Source organism: Mesoplodon bidens, assembly GCF_964165515.1.
Source record: "Mesoplodon bidens genome assembly, chromosome: 4".
In the NCBI taxonomy this organism is placed as follows: Eukaryota; Metazoa; Chordata; class Mammalia; order Artiodactyla; family Ziphiidae; genus Mesoplodon; species Mesoplodon bidens.
In genome coordinates, this window is record NC_138160.1 from 124,238,737 (window position 1) to 124,264,436 (window position 25,700).

The 25,700-nt window shown below is 36.4% G+C and overlaps 1 long non-coding RNA gene across 1 annotated transcript in view; it reads right to left on the reverse strand.

Moving 5' to 3' along the window:
• Positions 1–25,700, reverse strand: part of LOC308615999 — a 242,742-nt gene that overhangs the window by 37,034 nt on the left and 180,008 nt on the right. Inside the window, exon 2 of the long non-coding RNA XR_014015680.1 lies at positions 22,416–22,513. This is a non-coding gene — a long non-coding RNA (uncharacterized lncRNA). The remainder of the gene's footprint in view (positions 1–22,415; positions 22,514–25,700) is intronic.

The window sequence follows — 25,700 nt, forward strand, 5'->3', positions numbered from 1 at the left end:
CACATTTTATTTTAGAATAGATTTAGATTTACATAAAATTGCAAAGAGAGCTCCCACATACCCTGCACCCATTTCTCCCTATTTTTAACATCTTACATCAGTATGGTACTTTTGTTACAATTTAATGAAACTATATTGTTAACTGAAATCCAGATCTCTAGACTTCTTTGGATTTTACTTAATGTCTTTTCTCTGTGTTTTGGTTTTGGTTTTGAGCAATTCATTAAATTCTGGAACTATGAGATGTTCCAGGCTCATCTTGTATATTTCTTGCCAGAACCTTAGAATCATCTATTTTCCCAAAGTTTTTAAATTGAAGAATGGTATTACAAACCAATATCTGAGTGTTAGGTGTGCTTGTTGCTACTGGGTGTCACTGCTTCTAGCCTTTCTTAGCTGACAGAGCAAGGACATATGTGTGTTAACTTTTATGTGTATATACATATGTGTGTGTATATATATATAGTATCCATCTATATTATATTAATTTAAACATGTATTCATGCTGAGATCTTCAACTCTAATTTGTTACCACACTGTCATTATAGCCTCCCCCCTGTTCGTCTATAGCTCCTCTCTCTAACAACAAGAAACCTGGCTGCACCATCCATTTATTTGTTTACTCCCAGTATAGAGTTATAGCAGTATACTATGGAAGTATAATCGACACACAACATTATGTTAGTTTCAAGTGTACAACATAGGGATTCAGCAGTTATACATACATTATGAATTGATCACGGCAAGTCTAGTAACCAGCTGTCACCGAAGTTATTGTGATATTATTGACTAAGTTCCCTATGTTGTACATTACATCCACATGTATTATTGATTTTATAACTGGAAGTGTGTACCTCTTAATCCCCTTCACCTTTTTTGCTCAACTCCCCCTCCCCTCCCCTTTGGTGACCAGAAATTTGTTCTCTGCATCTGTGAGCCTGTGTCTGTTTTGTTTTGTTTGTTCATTTGTTTTGTTTCTTAAATTCCACATGTGAGTGAGATCCTATAGTATTTTTCTTTCTCTGCCTGACTTATTTTACTTAGCATAATACCCTCCAGGTCCACCCATATTGTCTCAAATGGCAAGATTACATTCTTTTTATGGCTGAGTAATATTCCACTATATGGGTATGTATATGTATGTATGTGTGCATGCATATGTGTATGTATAACAAATTTTCTTTATCCTTTCATCTATCAGTGGGCACTTAGGTTTCTTCCATATGTTGGCTACTGTAGATAATACTGCAATGAGCCTAAGGGTGCATATATCTTTTCAAATTAGTGGTTTGGTTTTCTTCAGGTAAATACCCAGAATTGGAATTGCTAGGTCATACAGTAGTTCTATTTTTAATTTTTTGAGGAGCCTCCATACTGTTTTCCATATAGCTGCACAAATATACCATCCCAGCAATAGTGCACAAAAGTTCCCTTTTCTCCACATCCTCCCCAACACTTGTTATTTGTTATCTATTTGATGATGGCCATTCTGACAGGTGTGAGATGATATCTCATTGTGGTTTTGATTTGCACTTCCTTGATGATTGGTAACGTTGAGCATCTTTTCATGTGTCTGTTGCCATCTTCTCTGGAAAAATGTCTACTCAGATCCTCTTATTTTTTATTTAGATTTTTTTATATTGAGTTTTGTGTGTTCTTTATATATTTTGGACATTAACCCCTTATCAGACATAGTATTTGCAAATATCTTTTCCATTCAGTAGGGAAAGATTTCATTTTAATTTTGTTGATGGTTTCCTTTGCTGTGCAGGAGATTTTTAGTTTATTTTTAAATTTTTATTTATTTTTGCTTTTGGTGCCCTTGCCTGAGGAGACAGATCCAAAAAAATATCGCTAGAACCAGTGTCAAAGAGTGTACTGCTTATGTTTTCTTCTAGGAGTTTTATGGGTTCAGGTCTTACAGTTTAGTCTATAATCAATTTTGAGTGTTTTTTTGTATATGCTATAACAAAGTAGTCCAGCTTAACTCTTTTGCTTGTAGCCGTCCAGTTTTCCCAACACCATTTATTGGACAGTCTCTTTTCCCCACTGTATATCCTTGACTCCTCTATCATAAATTAATTGACCATATGTACATGGGTTTATTTCTGAGCTATCTATTCTGTTCCATTGATCTATGTGCCAGTTTTTGTGCCAAGACTGTACAGTTTTGATTATTATAACTTTACAATATACTTTGAAATCAGGGAGCATGACACCTCCAGCTTTGTTCTTCTTTCTCAGTCTGCTTTGGCTATTCAAGGTCTTCTGTGATTCCATAAATTTTAGGGTTATTTGTTCCAGTTCTGTGGAATATGCCATTGGTATTTTGATAGGAATTACATTGAATCTGTAGATCACTTTGGTTAGTATTCTCCCAATGCATGAGCACAGTATATCTTTCCATTTATTTGTGTTGTCTTCAGTTTCTTTTGTTAGTGTCTTATAGTTGTCAGATTACAGGTCTTTCACCTCCTTGGTTAAATTTACTCCTAGGTATTTTATTCTTTTTGATGCATTTATAAATGGGATGGTTTCCTTAATTTCTCTTTCTGATCTTTTCCCACTTTCTCCCTCATTTAGGTTGTTTCATACATCTAATATTGTTATTTTTCCTTTATCACAGTGTGCATTTTATCCTTATACCCAGCTAAGTAAATCTTTTTGTAGTTTGCATACATCAAGGCTTAGTCTTCTTGCTTGTTGTAAAGTTCTACAGGTTATAACAATTGTATAGTATCATGAATCCACTATTACAGGATCATACAAAATAGTTTCTCTGTCCTAAACATTCCCCTGTGTTTCACCTATTCAATACTCTTTCCCAAATTACTAGCAGGATTTCTACTGTTTCTATAGTTTTACCTTTTCTAGAATGTCATATAGATGGAATCATATAATTATGCACTTTTTCAGACTGGCTTATGTCACTTAGCTTGTTAACACATTCATTTTCATAGCTTGTTAACACATTCATTTTCATTATTGAATAGTATTCCATTGTATGAATATGACACAGTTTATCTACTCACTCATTTAAGGACTTCCTTGTTGCTTCCAGTTTTTTGGGGTGATTGTTAATACAGCACAAATAAATATTTGCATGCAGGTTTTTGTGTGGACATTGGTTTTCAAATCAGTTGTGTAAATATCTAAGAGTACTATTTCTAGGCTGTATGGGAAGACAATGTTTAGCTTTGTAGGAAACTGCCAAAATGTCTTCCAAAGTGGCAGTGTCATTTTGCATTCTCATCAGCAATGCATGAGAATTTCTGTTGCTCCATATCTTCACCAGCAAATTAGTATTATCAAGTTTTCTTTTAACCTTAGCCATTCTAGTAGATGTGTAGTGGTATCTCATCATTGTTTTAATTTTATTTATGCAATGAAAAATAATATTGATCATTTTTTCATACGTTATTTGTCTTCTGTATATCTTCTTTGGTGAAGCACTTATTCAGATTTTTTTTGCCCATTTTTAATTGGGCTGTTTGTTTTCTTATTGTTGAGTTTTGAGAGTTCTTTATATATTAGGAATACAAGTCCTTTACCAGATATTTTTTGTGTGTGTGTGGTATGCGGGCCTCTCACTGCTGTGGCCTCTCCCATGCGGAGCACAGGCTCCGGGCACGCAGGCCTAGCAGCCGCGGCCCACAGGCCCAGCCACTCCACGGCATGTGGGATCCTCCTGGACCGGGGCATGAACCCGTGTCCCCTGCATCAGCAGGTGGACCCTCAACCACTGCACCACCAGGGAAGCCCACCAGATATGTTTTGAAAAAATTTTTTCCAAGTCTGGGGCTTGCCTTTTCATCCTCTGAACAGTGTCTTTCACAGAACAGAATTTAAAAAAATTTTAATGTGATATATATTATGGGTTGAATTGTGTTCCCCCAAAATATATGCCCAAGTTCTAACCCCCACCATCTATGAATGTGACCCTATTTGGAAATAGGTTTCCTTCATACGTAGTCAAGTTGAGATGAGGTCATACTGGATTACGGTGGGCTCTAAATATGACTGGTATCTTTATGAGAAAAAAGAGAGCGAAAGTTGAACACATACACAATGAAGAAAGCCTTTTGATGATGGAGACAGAGATCAGAGTAAAGCATCTACAAGCTAAGACAACAAGGGGTGCCAGTAGCTACCAGAAGCTAGGGCTGAAGCAAGGATGCCTCCCTAGAGCCTTCAGAAGGAGCATGCATCTGCCAACACCTTAATTTTCGACTTCTAACCTCCAGAAATGTGAGAAAATAAATTGCTGTCATTTTAAGACTCTTGGTTTGTGTTACTTTGTTATGGTAGCCCTGGTAAACTAATACAGTCCAACTTTTCATTTTTGTTTCCTTCAAGGATCATGCTTTTGGTGCTGTATCTAAAAACTCATCACCAAATCCAATGTAACCTAGATTTTCTATGTATTTTTTAGAAGTTTTAGAGTTTTTCATTTTACATTTACATACATGATCCATTTTGAGTTAATTTTATGAAAGGTGCAAGGTGTGTGTCTAGGTTCAATATTTTGCATGTGGACATACAATTTTTCCAACACTATTTGTTGAATGACTATCCTTTCTCAATTGAATTGCCTTCATACCTTTGTCAAAAATCTCTAAACTATATTTGCTTGGGTCTAAACTACACTTTTTAATACTTGCTTATTTTCCATACATGATATAATCCATTAAATTCTTTAATTTTTTTATGTTTGCAACAGCAGATTTTATTGCTCTTCCTTTCCTTTAGATCATTCATCAAAAAGAAGAACTTCAATTTCTCTAGGCATTACACAAAAATGGTGGTATAAATTTCTTGCATCAACTGAAAATGATTCATAATCATTTTCTCATTTGTACCTTCAGGCATTGAAGAAGATAAACTCTCCTTTGGAGTTAGAGATTTAGAAAAATACATACTATGAAATTTTAAATATTGGGATGTGTGCTTTCTATATCAGCTGTGGAGGAATTTTGCATTAAGGAGAAATGAGAAAAGAGAAGAATTTATTATGAAATATGAGGTCCTGCTCTATAGGATGACTCATCTTATGACCTCATGAAAATGCAGTAGTAACAGAACACTCATCTTCCCCCTCCACCCCCTGACACACAAACCACTGTGAGCCACACAAATGTTATAAAGCAAGGTTCAAAAGGATAAGGACTTCATCTTTTTTGGTGGCTGTTTTATTCCTTACTCTAAGCACAAAATCACACAAAAGATGAAGTCATTAGCTTGAATAAGCTAAAATAAAGTGGGTAACATATTGATGGACCAAGGGCTGAATCTGGGTCACAGGTGTGTTTTACGTGTCTCACACTTAAAAAGTTAAAAAAAATAGTATTTTTTAAAAAAACAGAATTAGTTTCCAACATTTTAACTGGGAATGATTCTTATAAAAATCCGGATTTCAGTCTTAGCTTGACAAAATTCAAAATATTCAGCAACACTGAGCCTTTATTCCCATTGAAACTGTACTGAACAGTTGTCCTCCATTTGGAGAGGGCAGGTTCTCTACAGTTTGTCACAAATCCCACCTCTCCTACTTGTCAAACACGTGGCCAGATTTAATCATTTACCTTATCTGCCGGATTCTCATAAACATATTTGAGTTTTCAACCCTTTTTATATAGACTTGAGTGTCTCACTATTTACAGAGATTTCTAGGAGATTGGGAGAACAAGCAAATTCTCTCATAATAGTTTTCATAGTAAGAAAATGCCATTTGTTGAAAATTAGAGCTATGCCAGACCATGCTGTATACTTTATGCTAACTACTTGGTATGAAATATATGCTTTATTCTTGACAAAAATCCTAGGTAGTAGCTACAGTTTTTCCTTTTTATAGCTGAGAGCTAATCATCTTGCTCAAAGGCATACCAAGTATAAGGCAGAAGAGGGAGAGAATCTCAAATCTGAACTCATAACCATCTCACTATGACTTGAACCACCTTGTCAGCCCCTTGAGAGCAGGATGAATTCATTCCTGGTGACTTGTGGTCATTCACATTCATTCTTTTTTTTTAAATTTAATCAATTTTAATTTTATAACTTGATGAGTTTTGACAACATATCCAGCCATGTAACCACCAACACATGGTATAGGGCATTTTAGTTACCCCAAAATTTCCACGCTACGCCTTTGCAGTTAATTCCTATCATCCCACCTGGCCCTAAGCAACCATTTATCTGCTCTTTATCACCTAATTTTGTACAGTACACAATCTAATACACATGAAATCATATAATATGTAATCTTTTATGGATGACCCTTTCATTTTCACATATTTTTGAAATTCTTCCAGGTTTTTGCATGTTAGTAGTAGTTCGTTTCTTTTTTTTCTGAATAGCATTATTTCCTATGGACATAACCACAGTTTATTCACCCATTCATAAATTTGGCAGATACTGGCTTTTTAAATAAATTTTGGCTATAATGAATAAAGCTGTCATGAAGATTCAAACACAAGTCTTTTGTCAACAATGTTTTGATTTCTATTGTTTTCATTAATTAATAAATGAATCAGAAGGTAAATATTTAACTTTGAAAGAAACTGCCAAATTGTATGCCAAAGTGGGTGTACTACTTTACATTCCAAGTCACAGTTCATGAGATTTCCAGTTATTCCATGTACTTTCCAAGATTTGGTATTGTCTTCTGAATGGTAACAATTATAGAGTGTGCTTAGTACTAGCTATAGTGATTTTAATTTAAATTTCACAAATCACTAGTGATGTTGAGTGTTTTCTTCATGTGCTTATTTGCCATCAGTATATTTTCTTTTCTGAAGATTCTCTTGAAATTTTTGTCCTTTTAAACCCTTCTTGTTATTGAATCAAAAAGATTCTTTATAAATTCCACATTCATTCTTAGTGTTCTGGTGTGAGTTTAATGAAAACTCTAGACAGATTCAAAACGACTTTACTACATACTAGCTCTGCGATCTTGGCATGTCCTTTAACCCTTTGTTTTACTTACTTGTACAATGTTGAGAGTAAATAGTAACCTTACTGCTTGCCATGAATATTCAAGAAAATGTAGTTAAAGCTCATATACATTTCTTGCTACAAAGTCAATGCTCAATCTGTGGTCATAAATATATATCACAGAGAAGTATATTTTACAGTTAGAGAATGAAAAGAACAAGGTCTCCAGATGACTAAGAGTGAGACATAAAAATGGGCATTTTTCTCAGATGAAATGGGTGGTGGAGAAAAGAAACAGGGATCATGGGAGGCACGGAAATTCCAGGCATTACTGACCTTTGAGGGATGCAAATTCTGGGTTGATTCCAAATTCCAAATTACTGGTTCCAGGGCTGACTACAAGAGGCTAATAACAACAGAACAATGCCAAAAAACCTAAAGCCTTGTAACTTCACACGTTTTTATTTTCCTAGACATGCAAATCATTTTCTGCAAGGTATCCTGCCATGTGTCACATAAGAGGCAGTTAGCTTTCAGTTATAAATTTCATCAAAGAGTTACTGAACATATACCATGTGCAAGGCACTGTGCTAGGTGCTGAATATACTGTAATGAATAAGACATAATTCTGGCCCTCTTTTCAATTGCTCATTGTGAGAGTTTGGGTAAGTGGGGTGGATTCAAGTAAACAGTCAACGACAGTACAGCAGATTAAAGAAAATTTATCTGAGCAAAAAATAGGAGCAAGGCTTATAAGATCAAAGAAGGCTTCTTGGACAAATGAAATTTAAGGAGGGAACAGGGACCATGGGAAGTGAAGCAATACCAAGCTTTGATGAGCAATATGAGTAAGTACGGAATAATGGCACAGAGAAGAGAGAGTGCTCCAGATGGAGAAAACAGCATGTGCAAGGACCTAGAAGTGAGAAAGTTCATGAATTGTTTGTGGAATTGTGAGCAATTCAGAAAGGCCTGAATTTAGGAGTGAAATTACGCGGACAAGTAAAAGAGCCTAAAGAATTAAGAAAGGAACAGCTCAAGAAGGACCTTGTGAACTATATTCAAGTGTTTGGAATTTATTCTCAAGGCTATGGGGAATCACTGAAGTTTTTAAGAAATGTACATCTGAAGAGAAATGCTCTGGCTTTCATGTGGCAAAGGAACAGAAGATGGTGGGGAGAAAATATCAAGGCAAAAGATCAACTGGGAAAGGCTTGCAGTAACCATGTTGATTCAACCTACTCAGCCTCCTTTATGGTTTCTGTAGCAGACACTGTGATGTGATGCTCAGATCCCTCATTCATGAAGGACTTTTTGTCCTAGCTTCTGGAGTGCTGTCAGCAGACATCAGGTGTCAGCCCCATCAGGAATGATCTCAACTGCAGAGAGCTGCCTGGCCCAACATCACACCTTCCTGGGCATCCAAAGGCCCACATCTAGTGACCACTTGATTTGTCAATATAAAGGCTGGGTCACCTGTGCCCAACACCTGACAATGCTGGAGTATCACTCTAGGTCCAGAACTTCATGTTGGGTCAACTGAGGGTCAACTTTGGGTCAGCATCAATTCAACTTCTCTCCCTGTTCAATTATGCATCCTTCTCCTCTTTTACAGGTTTGATCCTAAGGGCACTTCTTTTTTTTAAATTCCTAGACTTCAGACTAGCACACTAGACTTCAAATCTGAATATGTTTTCTGTGGAACTGAATATGCTTGCTCTAACAGTTTCCTTCCACATAGAAACACCATCATGCAGGACAGATGAAACAACGTGCCTCCATAAACACCTTTTTAATTATTTACAACAATAATGACTAACAATGATAGAACAGAAGAAGTTCTAAGACCCAAATGAATTATTCTTTTCTGGAAAGTTGCCAAATATGCTCGTTTAAATAATCTAGGCCCCTGAATCAGTACTCATCAACATAGAATGGGTTACAACATTGAAGATAAGGGATAAGACCATATGACTTGGAGTTCTTAAATTTTTTTAAACCAGAAATTCTTTATCCACACTGTACACAGTTACATAAATAGTTCTACAATTCCACTGATAACTTTGTATGGGCAATATTATGTCACTTTGATGATTTCACAGCATTAAGACCTTTGTTTTCCATGTCAAGATTATTAACTCAACTTTTATTGGGTAGCTTCTAGTGCTTGTCATTATTTACAAATACCACAGGGGATATTGAAGTCATTTTCTGACTAGTCATATATTCGTACCTCGTGTAACTTGTTTACTTGTTACATATCCTGATTCATGTAGTTTAAATAATAGAGCTATGAATCTCTGCAGTGATAGTCTAGTTCCACATTTAATGCTGTATTTTGCTGGAGCTCTGGTAACTTATGAGTGAAATTTCTGCTTGAGGATACCATTCAACTATACTGGCCTAAAAAATGAGAGTTATTGGCTGGATGAACTTTCTTTTGACAGATATATTGAAAAGTCTGCTGTCCAAACAACAAACATGTTTTTCATTCCATGAGAGCAGAAAATACATCAGAGCTTCCCAATCCTTTGGCTGTGTTTGAGTTATTGGGAAGCCTAGATACTGATTTCCTCAACTTCTGGGCTTGTTGCCTGTCTTAGGCTGGTTGCTTTTGGCTATGAGCAGCCTCATTCATTTTGCCCGATGTGCCATACAGAAGTGGAAACATCTGTGATACACTGGAATACAAGGGAGCAAACTTAGACTATACAAGTGAAAAGGTCAATATTTAAGTTGAAATCTCTATATGTACAGTCCTCCAAAAATTCTGATTTCTAAATTCCTCTGATGACAAACTTATTTTAAAATTATTTTATTATGTTTTTTTAATATATTTTTTATTGTGGTAAAATATATGCATAAAATTTGCCACTTTAACCATTTTTTTAAGTTTTTTTTTTATTATTAGTTTCTGCTTTATAACAGAGTGAATCAGTCATACATATACATCTGTTCCCACATCCCTTCCCTCATGCATCTCCCTCCCTCCCACCCTCCCCATCCCACCCCTCCAGGCGGTCACAAAGCACCGAGCTGATCTCCCTGTGCTCTGCGGCTGCTTCCCACTATCTATCTACCTTAAGTTTGGTAGTGTATATATGTCCATGCCTCTCTTTCGTTTTGTCACAGCTTACCCTTCCCCCTCCCCATATCCTCAAGTCCATTCTCAAGTAGGTCTGTGTCTTTATTCCCGTTTTACCCCTAGGTTCTTCATGACATTTTTTTCTAAATTCCATATATATGTGTTAGCATACGGTATTTGTCTTTCTCTTTCTGACTTACTTCACTCTGTATGACAGACTCTAGGTCTATCCACCTCATTACAAATAGCTCAGTTTCGTATTATGAAAACTCAAGTCTAAAACAGTAATTAGGTTAAAATAGAAGCACAGTAACCTAATATACTCTCACTAATTAGGTGAGTAGTTAAAAGTCAATGCCCACTTTGTAGTGTTTCCGAAACATATTTGAAGGTGGAACCCTTTTTCAATGAGCCATTGCAAAATGGTGATTGAAGTGCAGTCTGTTTTGCTGCAAACAAAAGTGAACTAAGAGAAGTTAACTATTGATTTCTTGATGGTCCAAGTGTTGACAGAGTACAGAACAGAAGTACCCCCAAGGTGTGAATAAAAGTAATGCATGCCAGATAGAACCAAATGATTGAATCATTGTGCTGTAGAATTTTAAAGCTGGAAGAATGCTTTAGAGATCATAAGACCCAAGCATTTCATTTATCACATGTGAAAACTGAGATTGTCTGTGTTCACATAGCAAATTGATAGGAGAATCAATCATATTCATTTGTTAAATGAATGAACTAATAAGCCAATGTGTAAATAATGCTGTCTAAAACTGTATTTTGTTAAGAAAATGAGAATCAGAGAAATTACTGATGAGAATTTGAAAAAAATTAATTAGGTATTAGTATCTGCTTAACTAGAACAGGTATTTGATAAGAGAAAGTCTTAGTATAAAGCTCCTAAGGAGATTTCCAGAAACAGAGAACATATAGAGAAATGAGACTGATGGATGAATGCCATGAGGGCAGAATCTTAGTGACAGCAAAGAACACTCTTTTTAAACGCATGTATAGTACAGTATGTATTTTCATGTTATATATTTTACTATGTTATATATTTAATAAGTTGTATATTGTACTCCTTTCATACATTTACATTATAATATACACAATACAGTATTTTAACCTTTTTGTTTTGAAATACTGTAAGCTTAAAAATGTTCTATGAAACAATATAAAAACACTGTAAAACTCATGTATCCTACTTAAATCTTACTTTTTGCTATATTTGTAGTTACCTTTTAATTATTCTTGAATCAGACACATATAATGTGAATAATTTTCTGTCTACACTTGCCTATTCATTTTCTTAGTGGTGGCTTTTGAAGAGTTGAAATTTAAATTGTGATTAAACTAAATATATCAGTCTTTCTTTTATAGTTCATGTTTTCAGGTCCTCTCTAAAAGGTCCTTGCCTACTCCAAGATCAGAAAGATATTCTCTTATGTTTCATTCTAGAAGCTTCATACTTTTAGCTGTTATGTTTATATGTATGACCCATCTCAAGTTAATTTTGTATACAGTGTGAGGTAGAAGTCAAGATTGATCATCATTTGTAGAAAAGAATTTTCTTTTCCCCACTAAATTTCATTGGCATCTTTGTCAAAATTAATTGCCTATAAATTTTAAAAGCTCTTTTTAGACTTTCTGTTCTTGTGTATCAATTTGTATATCCCTATACCAAAACCATACTGTCTTGGTTATTGTAGTTTTGTAATATGTCTTGAAAACAGGTAATGTAAATTGTTCAAATTTGTTCTTCTTTTTAGGTCTTTTTTAAAAACAGTTAATCTAGGTTATTTGTATTTTCAAATAATTTTAGAATCAGTTTATCAATTTCCACCAAAAAAAATAGAGATTTTTATTGAGATTGCATTGATTCAATAGATCAACTTGAAGAAAGTTTGCATCTTAAAAAATTTTGGATTTTCCAGTCTTCAAACATAGTACATTTATTTATTCACATAGGTTTTCTTTTAATAGTTTTTAATTTAAATTTCACTTTTCTAGATATCAAGATTTTGACCCTGCTTTCCTTTTATTTGAATTTGTCTGCTATATAGTTTCATATCCTTTTATTTTTAACCTTTCTGAATCTCTTCAAGTGTCTTTCAATACACAGATAGGTTTGGAATTTGTATTGTTAACCAACATGACTTTTTTAAATAGGTGAGCTATGCCCATTTACATTTAATATATTAAATATGCTTAGTCTCAATTCTGTCATTTTAATGTATTGTATCAATGCATACAAGCCTTCAACAGAATTAGCTTTTGTAAAGATGTTCCTTTTCACTTGATCTATTTCATAATGTAAGACATGATTATATGTTCAAATAATATCCTTGATACTGATACCTTTATATAATACCATTAGTGCCCTTTGTGGGGGGTGCTTTTGTCTACCGTTCTCTACTATGAGTAATATTGAACTACTTAACTCCCATACCTCTCCAATAGGATCTGATTTAAGTAGATAACAACTTAAAAAACTAGTTAAGAACATAAAGCTATCACAATTATCAGACTTCTCGTGTACCGTCCCATTCCCCTCCAGTGTTTGATAATTATATTCTATTTAAAATGTCAACATGCAGCCATTTCATCACTGAGGTTTAGCTCTAGGAATAAAGATATATTTAATGCTTACCACCAGACTATAGTCTGGATTAACCTTTGGACTTGAGGTCATGTTATATATGTATACATATACATGGTTATAAATGTTATATACATGGTATACATATTATATACATGTTATATATATGGTCATGTTATATACATCCCTGGCACATAGTAAATGGTATGAAAATGGCACAGTAACAACTCTAAATCATGACTCTGCCACTTACTAGCTTTATATGACTGTGAGCAAATTAACTCATTTCCATGAGCCTCATCTGTCATGAGGATTAGTAATGCCTACCTCATAGAACTGTTGCAAGGACTATTAGTCATGTCATTAAAATATCTATCATAAGACTTATCCAATTCAGGTAGCCAGTATTCTTTTGAATGAGTAAAAAAATATTGAAAGGGAATTAAGCACAATTGAACTGGATTCAAGTTTCAATTGTCAAGAATCTACAAAGTACAAAATATTTTTTTCTGAACATATATAAGAACTATATGAATGTACAAATAACTCTGTGTTCCCAAATCCATTCTTTCATAGTAGTGGTCCCAAAGGTCTAGATGTTGCTTGGGTCAGCTAATCAATTAGTTATTTCTTCAAGCTGCTCACTGGTTTGTTGTTGTTTATTTGTTTGAGCCTAGCATAAAACCATTGATGTAAACTTGGGCTTCGAAGTTGTTAGGACCATGGCATTTTGTCAACACAAGACAAATCCCCCACTCCATCCATCTGATTTTTTAAGCTCTAGGACCACAGTTAACATTGGGAATAGCTCAGTCTTGGAGTCAAGCAGTTATAGATTCAAGCCTTAGCTCTATCACTAACTAGTGGTATGAACTAGGAGAATTATTTTACTTCTCTAAGCTTCAGAACTTGACAACAATAATCTTTATAACGTTGTCAGTATTGACATGTTTATAATGCTGTCAGAAGTGAAAAACATTTGTAAAGCACCCCTAAAGAATAGGAGAAAAATACAATATAAGCTACATCTCAGTATAGAGGTGATGCTTAAGGGTTGTTTCTGATGCTTACCTAACAGAAATGGTGATGTCAACACCACTCCCTTAAGTTAACCCCATAACCCTGACATGATTACAAGCACATGAGAATAGTGGACACTAAAATTGTGTGGCAGTGCTTCATTTAAATCATCATCCAGAACATTCAGAGTCTTATATTGCTTTTGTATTATAATCTAATAGAAATTAAGCTTGTTTCAAATTCTTATAGTGATTTAATGGTCTCCTAAGATCACATCTGTAAACCCTGGGCTGGGAATCACAGTTTATTGTATCTTTCTTTCTGTCTGTCTGAGTGACATGGGAAATGTGGCAGCTACAATTGGGCAGGCATCTGCGAGCTTGATGGAAAGCACTGTGTGGTCTGCTATATCTTTATACAGAAACATTAATTAATAGAATTCACTCTGGATTCACCAACGTTTAATTAACTGGATTAATTGAATTTCCACTGATTATAAAAAGTATAACAGCACCAACTTGAAGGGACTACTTTATTGTTACAATTAAAAGGGCTTCATTTCATAATGATGATGCTTGTCCTGTAAAACCCCAAGGATGTATTCAGGGACAAGTGAGTTTACTGGAAATGATCATCAGTGCTGTCTGTCTTTGTATTCATTCTCTAGCACTCAGGATACCTCTGTTGGAGCTGTATAATTATATTCAGTGACTATCATCAGAGTGTGATGGAACTGAAGCAACTGATACGCTGCTTTATTTTTACCTTCCTAATTTGGCTTCCATTTGGAAATATGGAGGTAAAAGGACATTTTCTTCTAAAAACAGTAAAGTTGTTTCTGATTAAGAAAATAAAGCAGGCTACTTATTGAAAATTGGCAAAATAGAGCAAAAGGAATAAAGATAACACATAATGGTTAACATATATTGAGCACTTAATACATGCCATGTGGTATCCTAATACTTTATTTGTAAAATTTTATGAAGCAGGCTTCCCTGGTGGTGCAGTGGTTAAGAATCCACTTGCCAGTGCAGGGGACAGGGGTTCGAGCCCTGGTCCAGGAACATCCCACATGCCGTGGAGCAACTAAGCCCGTGAGCCACAACTACTGAGCCTGTTCTCTAGAGCCCACGAGCCACAACTACTGAAGCCCGTGCACCTAGAGCCCGTGCTCCACAACAAGAGAAGCCACCGCAATGAGAAGCCTGCACACCGCAACGAAGAGTAGCCCCCGCTCACCACATCTAGAGAAAGCCCACGCGTAGCAACAAAGACCCAATGCAGCCAAAAATAAATAAAATAAATTTATAAAAAAAATTATGAATCAAATTCTCATTAACAATCCTCTGAAAGCATTATTACTATAATTATTCACTTTATATAGAAAAGGAAATTAAGCCTTTGAGAGGTGAAATAACTTGTCCAAAGTCACACAAAAATGTATCCGTAACTCCACCTTTCAGAGACAAGTACTCAATATTTTAATAGTTTCCCCCATGCATATATCTTGTTTGTATCATGACTGTGCTAGGCAAGATAAATATTTTATTTCTGTCCATTTTTATAGCAGAATTTTGGAATGAATTTAATCACTCCTGTTATGGAGATGACAAAACTAAGATGCAGTTTGATTAATCTGCTCAGGGGCATATAAGTAGTAAGTGTCAGAGCCCAGATTTTAACCCATGTACCTCTGACTCCAAAGCATATAGTCTTTCCAATATGCATCACTGCCCCATTTTCTCAATATTAAAGTTATATAAGTGCTGAGATTTAAGCCTTCGACTTCCAGACACCAAGACTATGTTCACTGGGTCATTCTCCCACTTAAAGATTCACATTCTGTGGGATCAAAGTAGGTCTGCCCTCATGGGACACATTTCTCTATATATAGTATAGAAAAGACATGAAACATAGGAGAGTGCTACTTTAATCTCCTTAAATTTCATTATTGGGATGAAATTGTGGAATTTTGTTAACAAGTAGTTTATTTAGTATAATTCATTTCATTTGCATTGGAAGAAATCACCTTTGGTACTCCCACTCACAACTGCATGAGGTTTAGCTGGAAAACCCATTTTAGAAGATAATTTAGCAGGAGGTTTTTAGAGCCTTAGGAATCTTTCCTTAATTTTTAGTAAAGTTATACATATTATATAGTTTTTTTTTTTTTTTTTTTTTTTTCTGTATGTGGGCCTCTCACTGTTGTGGCCTCTCCCATTGCGGAGCACAGGCTCCAGACGCGCAGGCCCAGCGGCCATGGCTCACAGACCCAGCCGCTCCGCGGCACGTGGGATCCTCCCGGGCCGGGGCACGAACCCCTGTCCCCCGCATCAGCAGGCGGACTCTCAACCACTGCGCCACCAGGGAGGCCCCATATTATATAGTTTTTTACAATGAAAGTCATGGGGTATACATAGTCCTTATCCTTCTTTTTAAAAACATATTATACTAACTTTATGAGTATCTCTCTATATTACTTAAGAAGTTTTGTAAATAAAACCATCAGTGCATTTAACATAGATAATATAAAACAGCACCTGACATAGTAGAGACTCAGAAAATATTTGTTGAATGAATAAGTGACTTTGGGAGTGGTAATAATTGATCCATCTTCTATTGAGGACATGCAGAAGTTTCCTAATTTATAACTATGATAAACTACACTGTCATGAATGACGGCAGATTGAATACATACAACTATTTCCACTAACTTTGGAAACTTCACTGAAAATGACAGTAAAGGGATTTTTAACAGCATAAATATAGACCCAGAGATAAAAAGAATTATGCCAAGAGATGACAGGAACAAACTTTTGGAAGTTGGAAAGCAAAAGGATGAGTAGTAATTGAGTTAATAGATATGCAAATGTGAAATAAGCTGGCAGTGGGAAAAATGGAAAGGCAAACGAATCTGCACTGTAGAATCAATCAAAGATTCAGAAATCAGTGGCAGCAGGTACCTCTGCAAGCAAAAGATGCTGCTATAGAAAGAATGACAGGTTCAAAGATGCAACTCTATTTCCAGATGACTGTCCTTTCTACTCCAAGGAAAGAGTCAGTTCTCTGGAAGGAAAACACAGGGTATCTTTATAGTAGGAGTATGCAGCACAGCTGAGGGTAACGTACCACAGTGAACATACAACTGGTCACTTCCAGGGAAATCAGGTGTAACCACTAATCATCACAATATTAATAAAATAATAAAAAATTAGTGGGAGGAAGGGAAGTGGGCTCACTCTCTTCTCCTGTCTTTCATCGGTCAAGCCAAGAGAGGCCTCTGCCTTGAACTTATTCTATTAAAGGTCCTGCCCAGCATAACCACTCACCAAAATAGTAATTTATTACAAAACACATGGGCACTCAGCTCTGGCACAGAGCAACCCTTAACCCTAAAGAGTCACTCTCATAGCTGATACCACGTAGGCCCCAGGGAAATACTTTTCTGTATCTCTTATCTTGTGAATCATCTTTATTCAGAAGACTGTGGTGGGCCACTGCTGATGCATAAGTGAATACAATGCAGTGTTATACAATTTTGCAGTGTTTACAACAGTGACATGGTGGTTTAAAGATATTTTGCAATAGTAAACAATGAATATTCTGCTTAAATTTGTATAAATTACATGTAGATCTGAATATAAAATATGTGAATATTACTGATTGTTTACACTTGCAACTAGATGAAATTTGAACACTTCCACTGAAAGTACTTTTGTTTAATAAAAATATTTAATGATTTAATCAAAATTTTTAAATGAAATAAATATTTTAAGATTTAACTAAGCAAAACTTAATACTTGATTTGTGTTTTCCTTTTAACTTTAATAGAAAAATAAACAACTAATTTTATATTAGTTATTTCAAAGAAAACAATCTTTTTGAAAACATAAGTGAAAATAGTTTTATTTTACATTTATTTTAATCTACTTTTTTTTTTTTTTTTTTTTTTTTTTTTTTGCTGTACGCGGGCCTCTCACTGCTGTGGCCTCTCCCGTTGCGGAGCACAGGCTCCGGACACACAGGCTCCACGGCCATGGCTCGTGGGCCCAGCCGCTGCACGGCATGTGGGATCTTCCGGGATAGGGGCACGAACCCGTGTCCCCTGCATCGGCAGGCGGACTCTCAACCACTGCGCCACCAGGGAAGCCCCTTAATCTACTTTTTGATAAAATACACTCAAGTTGTGTACACTTGAGTATACCTTATTTTATTTTTTAATCTTTTAGAGTACTATTATGAGTTCAACCCAACTTATGTAAAAATCTTGATTATAAGAATTAGGTTTTTCTGATTTCAGCAAATCTAAGTATACAGCAAAAATAAATATTATACTAACTTATAAATTACATATACACCTGTGTTTTTAATACTTATCAAAATATCACCTGTCCATCAATAGATTACCTAGATACGTGTCACAGTTATTAAATTTAGCATCTTTGATATTTTACTAATGTTAATTCATATAAATAACACAACTTGATTCATATTTTTAATATTGTTATTATAAAAGTAATGCTTTCAAGGTAGGAGATGTAAGTTTCACTGAGATGTAGTTTATATGTATCACTGTATAAGTTTAAGGTGTACAATGTAATGGTTTGACTTATACTGTATTGTGAAATGACTACCAAAATAAGTTGAGTTAGCATCCATCATCTCATCTCTTGTAAAAAAGAATTGGTGATGAGAACTCTCAGGGTTTACTCTGTTAACAATTTTCCTATATATCATACAGCAATGTTAACTATATTCATCATGTGGTACATTACATTCCTAGTACTTATTTATCTTACAAGGTACAGAAGTTTGTACATTTTGACCACCTTCCTCCACTGCCCCCTCCCCATACTCCCTGCCTCTAATAACCACAAATCTCATCTGAGTTTGACATTTTTTTTTTAGTTTCCACACATAATTGTGATCATATGGTATTAATCTTTCTCTGTCTGACTTATTTCCCTTAGCATAATGCCCTCAAGGTCCAGCAGGATTTCTTCATTTTCATGGCTGAATAATATTCCATTGTGTATATATACCACAACTTCTTTATCCATTCATCCATCAATGGACATTTAGGTTGTTTTCATGTCTTGGCTATTGTAAATAATGCTGCCATGAACATGGTGGTATAGATATCTTTTAGAGTTAGTGCTTTTCTTTTCTTTGGATATGTTCCTAGAAGTGGAATTGCTGATCATATGGGAGTTCTATTTTTAATTTTTTGAGGACCCTCCATAATGTTTTCCACAGTGGCTGTACCAGTTCACAACCCCGCCAATAGTGCACAACAGTTTTCTTCACATCCTTGCCAGCACTTCTTACCTCTTGTCTTTTTGGTGATGGTCATTCTAACAGGCGTGAGGTGATATCTCATAGTGGTTTTGGTTTGCATTTCCCTGATGATTAAAGATGTTGAGCATCTTTTCATGTACCTGTTGGCCATTTTACATCTGTTTTTGGAAGAATTTAGGTCTTTGCCCATTTTTTAATTGGATTATTTGGTTTTATTTTGCTATTGAGTTGTATGAGTTCTTTATATATTTTGGACATTAACCCCTTAACAGATATATGGTTTGCAAATATTTTTTTCCCATTCCATAGGTTGTCTTTTCACTTTGTTGACTGTTTTCTTGTTGTGCAGAAGCTTTTTACCTTGATGCAGTCCTACTTGTGTATTTTTTGATATTGTTGCTTGTGCCTTAAGTTCTGCAATCAAAAATTCATTGCCATGTCAAGGAAAATTTTTCCTATGCTTTCTTCTAGGAGTTTCATGGTTTCAGGTCTTACATTTAAGTCTTTTTGAGTTAATTTTTGTGAATGGAGTAAGATGGAGTTATATGACTTATTTTAGTTTTACCATTGGTTAATTTGGTCTATAACTTACATATTTGCATATGATCTTAGTAGTTTTACCAGGCTTTGCAATTGTTAACAGTGAACCTGGTTAGAAATTGCCACACACAGTGTAAACTTTCCTTTATTTCTGTTATTTATCTTCTGTTGTTTAGTTCTTCCAGGCAACTGCAGGGGAAGCCAGATCCCATGGCCTTAGGCATGATGCTTCATCTCATGTTGATGCAATGTGAGGAGCCACAACTTCCTGGCTCTGGTTGGGGCAGTCCTGGGTGCAGGAGGCTGCAGACCTCCCTCTGCAGCAGGTACAGTGGAGCCCAGGCCAGAGCCCAGTCCTCACCCTGAAGGGAGCTCAGAGAGCTGGTGGCCTATCTCTCCATGACACAAGCAGATAAGTTTTGTGGGTGGATAGGGCCAAGTGAATCTAGGAAGACATTTAAACTGAGTCTGATATACTTGCTAAAGATGCTCTGTAACTCTGCAAAAAGGAGACTACATCTCACCCCCAATATGTCAAATCTGACCCAACCCCACCTACTCCAGAGTCTCCCAGTCCTCTGTGTGTGACACGCCTACTCAACTGACTCCACCTACACCCAGCAAAAGTGTTCATTAGCTCCATTTGGAATACAACCATCTGAGATTGAGTCCCCAGATCATATCAGTTCAGTGTGGAGGGCCCTGGTAGGAACCAGAGAGATGCTCTGATAACTGTACCCAACAGTAGCCCATGTATCCTTAGCGGGGAATGTGAGTCATAGGAACTGGACCATCAGAACCAGCAGGACCATCAGGGCAGGAAAAAGGGGGATATTAGCTCAGATCCCATTTGCTTTTGGTGCTTTTCCCAAAACTCTGAAAAAGAGCCTTGACCTGAACATTTATGTGTGATCACTTACCAGGCCTCCTGGCAGAGGTAGTCTGAACCCCACATTCTCGGGTCTGTCTGTCTAACATATGATTTCCCCTAACCGTTCCTTGCTCTAGCGCTCTGTGTGTGTTCAGTCCAGTTAAAGTGAGAAGTGCAGCAGTGAATGAGGTGTCTTTTGAAGGGAGAAGGCAGTAATAAACTCTCATAAATGCCACTACTAACTATGCTACCCAACAGGCATGAGCCATTATCAGACTGAGAGAGGGCACCAGGTGCCTCAAGATGACTGATGACCCCCTACCTATCTTAGCCATTATTCTTAGAGACAAGCGTAGAACCTGAATGCCCAGCAGTTCTAGGATATGTACATATATATCCTGTCTGTATGGATGGCCCTGTGATTTAGTGCTAACAAACATACCTCTAGGAGGAAAATAGATGTGCTAGTCGACAAAGATTTAAGCTACAGAAAGAGTCATCAATCTCCTCTGCTGTAATGGTCACTTTGCCTCCTTTTTTGTAATGTGATATTTTTAAAAACATTTTTTATGGCCTGTGCTTACTTTTCAGTTTTCACACATTATAATTCCAAGTTGAATTTCTTCTAACTATATTGCAGGGTACTGTAGGCACAGTGATTCAAGAATATTCTTACAAATTAATGCTGATTACTCTGTCATCGTATAGACCTACTTATCTACATATCTATCTAGATAAATGGACAGATAATAGATAGGTGGATAGGTAGATGCATAAGTAAGTAGGTAGGTAGGTAAATAGATAATGTAGATTTTTTTTAACATCTTTACTGGTATATAATTGCTTTACACTGTTGTGTTAGTTTCTGCTGTATAACAAAGTGAATCAGCTACACGTGTACATATATCCCCATATCCCCTCCCTCTTGCATCTCCCTCCCACCCTCCCTATCCCAGACCACTAGGTGGTCACAAAGCACCGAGCTGATCTCCCTGTGCTATGCAGCTGCTTCCCACTAGCTATCTATTTAGATTTGGTAGTGTATATATGTCCATGCCACTCTCTCACTTTGTCCCAGTTTACCCTTCCCCCTCCCCATATCCTAAGTCCATTCTCTGGTCTGTGTCTTTATTCCTGTCCTGCCCCTAGGTTCTTCAGAACCTTTTTTTTTTTTTTTTTTAGATTCCATACGTATGTGTTAGCATACAGTATTTGTTTTTCTCTTTCTGACTTACTCCACTCTGTATGACAGACTCTAGGTCCATCCACCTCACTACAAATAACTAAATGTCATTTCTTTTTATGGCTGAGTAATATTCCATTGTATATATGTGCCACATCTTCTTTGTCCATTCATCTGTCATTGGACACTTATGTTGCTTCCATGTCCTGGCTATTATAAATAGTGCTGCAATGAACATTGTGGTACATGAATCTTTTTGAGTTATGAGAAACAGATATTTTAAATTAAGGAGTTGGAAGGTATTCCTTTGTCTAAGATAATGTACTCTCATTTCAGCAAACATTTATTAATTTCAGCACTTCAAGCTGAGCCTTAACATATTGTGGGCACTGAAATATAGCTTCTAGAAAGAAATCAAAAATGGGTGGTGGCAACTAAGGATTCAAATAGGATGTGAACACTTTCTGAAAGGCACTGGCGTTTTTACAAAGCTGTCTTCACAAAGCCATGTTGATCACAGAGACATTTTGATGCCATTAATTTTTTTTCCTTTATCTAAATTAAGAGGCAAAACAGACATTCCCTAGGCCCCAATCAATCCATGACCCCACTCAGAGAACGGAATAGGGCTCAGGAATGTCTTAGGCAGTAGGGATGAAGTAAGGGTCTGAGATCTGTTTTGTATCTAAAACTGGATCATTAGAAGTTGTTCTTACACTGTGACACATGAAAATATCTCTACCTCAAAGCGGTCATGTCAAATAATAGAGCTTAATCAGTTGCATTAAAATGTAGTATTTGATGCCTGGGGCTTTATCTCTCCTCTGCATTTGTAAGCAAACATAAAGAAGAGAAAAAAGCTGTAAGAATTAATCAACACAAGGAATATTACCAGAGATTGATGTTCTTGAAGCTCTGAAGAGAAAGGGCATTACTGTAGAACAGGGTGTTCTGAGCAGAGTTCATGAAGAGGGGACATCCAAGCTAGATCTGAAAGATAAAAAGAAAAATGACATGGGTAAAGGCACGGGGGCTTCTTTGAGGGACTGTATTGAAGTGTTCATGATGGAGAAGAGCGAAAACTAAGGGCAGGAAAAAAAAAATTGGTGCAGAACTGCAGAAGGATTTAACAGCTAAGCTAAACAGAACTTTGTCCTGCTGGCAAAAAGGAGGCCCCGTAACTTAGGGAACCAGTTGCATTGAGTGTTTAAAGAGGGTTTGCTGACAATGGTATGAGATGGGCCTAATAAAATAATCCATAATTGCTTTTGATCCAGTTCCATGCTCACTAGTAATAGTAGCTAATGTCGACTGAGTTCTTAACATGCCAAGTACTGGGCTCCATCTTCCTAGCTCACTTAATCTTTACAACAACCCTATGAGCTCCACATTTTATGGCTCAGGGAACAAACAAAAGGTTTAGCAATTTGCACAAATTATATGAGATCAAGAGGGTAGAGCAAAGATATGACCCCAAAAGTGTGACTCCAACACCTATGCTCTGAAACCACGAAGCCATCCTGCCTCTCTCAGAAGCCTTGTAAGAAAACAGCTTCCCTGTAGCTTACCTAAGGAAAAGGCTGGCTGCTCCCATCAGCCTGCAGTCATGTGTTCTTACCAAATGATATGATACCAAACTGCTTCTCTTAACCCCCACATCAGAGCACGGACAAACAATTTAAATCATGGCTTAACCACTTACTATTCATGTGGCTTTAGATATATTACTCAGTCTTTCGTTGCCTCACCTTACTCATCCAGAAAAAATGGCAATTACAATGGCATCTTGCTTCTAGGCTTGTGGCGAGAATTAATGGAATACATGTAAAACATTTACAAGAGTACCTGGCACAGAGTGAGCATTTAGTAAGTGTTTATAATTGTCGTTATTCATTTGGGGGAAATTTAATCAGTTAGTAATCCAGTTTTCAATTGACTTCCTATGTAATAGTTTGGGTAGAAGAGAATATGATGACTCTAGCCTAGTCTGTTTGACATTTGTATTTTTCCTTACAATATCAACTTCAACGATTGCAGGGATACCAGTCATTATCCGCACTATGGTAATTTTAACCAAAGAAAATGCCACTTTTGGAAGAATTTCTGAGTGTCCAGATGCCCTTATCCAAGTGACAATGACCATGTGAGAGTCTGTGGACCTATTTGAAACTGTCAAAATGGTCGTGATTTATATTAATGGAGTAATCAATTCCTAACTATAGAGATGATACATATTCTGTAAAATTTAACTCAAACTACCTTTTCTGGTTCATGATGCTGGGTCACCTCTTCCTCCTGTCCTCTCTAGCTCCATCTATTGGATTTCTCAACCCCACCAAAGGTTACATTCATCATGATCTTTTCTGACACACATCCTCTTATTCATCTCCTATTGGTTTCCTAGGAAGTTTCCAGCAGTAGTTATTTCAAAATGCATCTTTATAAATTCTAACTCTCACTCTACATGATTACCAGATAACTTTTCTTCCATAGCACCAAGGAAAAAGGTGTCAGAGGAAGGCTCCCTTCCTCTCTTCCTCAGACTCTCTCAAAATAAACGTTCCAATCCTCCCTTGAATATTTTCCTTTTATTACTAGCCTAGGTATTCCAGTTCTGTTCTCCATGCCAACATTTCCTACCTTCACCCCATCAGTCTCTAAGTTTTAACCTCTTCCTCTCAGTTTGATTCATCTGTGATGGGCAACAACCCAGATGTATAAGTCATAATGGGCTAAATTATTATTATTTTTTTCTTCTTTTTAGTTTTTGGTTTCTGGGTGTGTTTTTTTTAAACACTTAAAAACCACTACTGAGGCAGAAACAAATTAACTCTGAAATCTTGGTGGTGTGCAGAAACCAAGGTTTATATCTCATTCACTATACGTCCAAAAAGTGTTGGCAAGGGCTCTGATCCCCATGGTCACTCAGGGACACAAGCTCACAGAGACTCTAGCATCTTATAATGCCACAATCCCGCACAGGAGTTTAGGAGTTTCCAGGGCCAGAGAAGAGCGAGAGGGGCTCCATGGCATGCATCCTGGGTAGTAGCACAGCCCCCATCCACCCACCCATTCCCCACTTAGAAGGGCCTATATTTGGTTTAATGCTCTGCTATAGCTATCTTGAAATTTTAATTTTTCAGTTAAAGGCCTCACATTTTCATTTTTCACTGGGGCCCCACAGATTATACAGTCAATCCTGAGGGTTCCGTAAGTACTCTTATGGACACATCTTCTATCCATTGACTTACCCCAGTGGCCAGTACTCAGTCCAGGGCCTTGATTTTTGCAAGGGTAGGTGGGACATGTAGTTTTTAATACCGTATTTAATGGTGAACACATAGTATTTTGCCTGCCACATGAATGTCCCTACACAATAACACAAATTCCACTATGTTTAGAGCTAAACAGACTGATAAAGGAACACTCTGATCATATTTCATGCAGTCCAGCAGGTTGATTGGTTCCCATTAACCCAGATATTTTATGAGATGGAAGAACACAGAAAGATATGGCATGCCCACTCTCCAGAAGCTTATATTCTAGAGTAGTGCTTTTCACACTTTAATGTGCAGACAAATCTCCTAAGTAAAATGGAGTTTTGGACTTGATAGCTCTGAAAAGGGTCAGCGATTTTGCACTTTTACAAGTTTCCAAGTAATTCTGGGGTTACCAGCCTATAAAACCCCACTGTAGGTAGCAAGGTACTAGGTAATGCTATGAAACAAAAATATATAATGTAACAGGAAATTAATACAATATATTTATTTATTTATTTATTTATTTAAAGGCATGACTGCTAAATACTCATTTGGTTAAAAAAAAGGTTAACAATTTTTTTGATTATAAAGAAAATTAGAGAAAATGAATTTTTTTTCTGCTGGAGATGTCTATCCTCCAGCAATTTTGTATTCCTTTGCATTTCCAGTATGCTTGCATTCTTAATGTGAGAGAGGAGGAAAGGGCTCTCCTTATTTGCAGGTTTATTCTTGGTCTGCTTCCATAATTGATATTGTCAGAGAATTGTGATTAACGCTCCATTTGTGAAAACCCGTTCACCTGAGAATGCACAATTTGGCAAAACTTCTCCTGCATCTATTCTCAGACAATAGCCTCTTTGTTCCGTTCAGCCAAACTACAATGACTATTGCAGGCTACCATGAGGCGGTATTGGCAG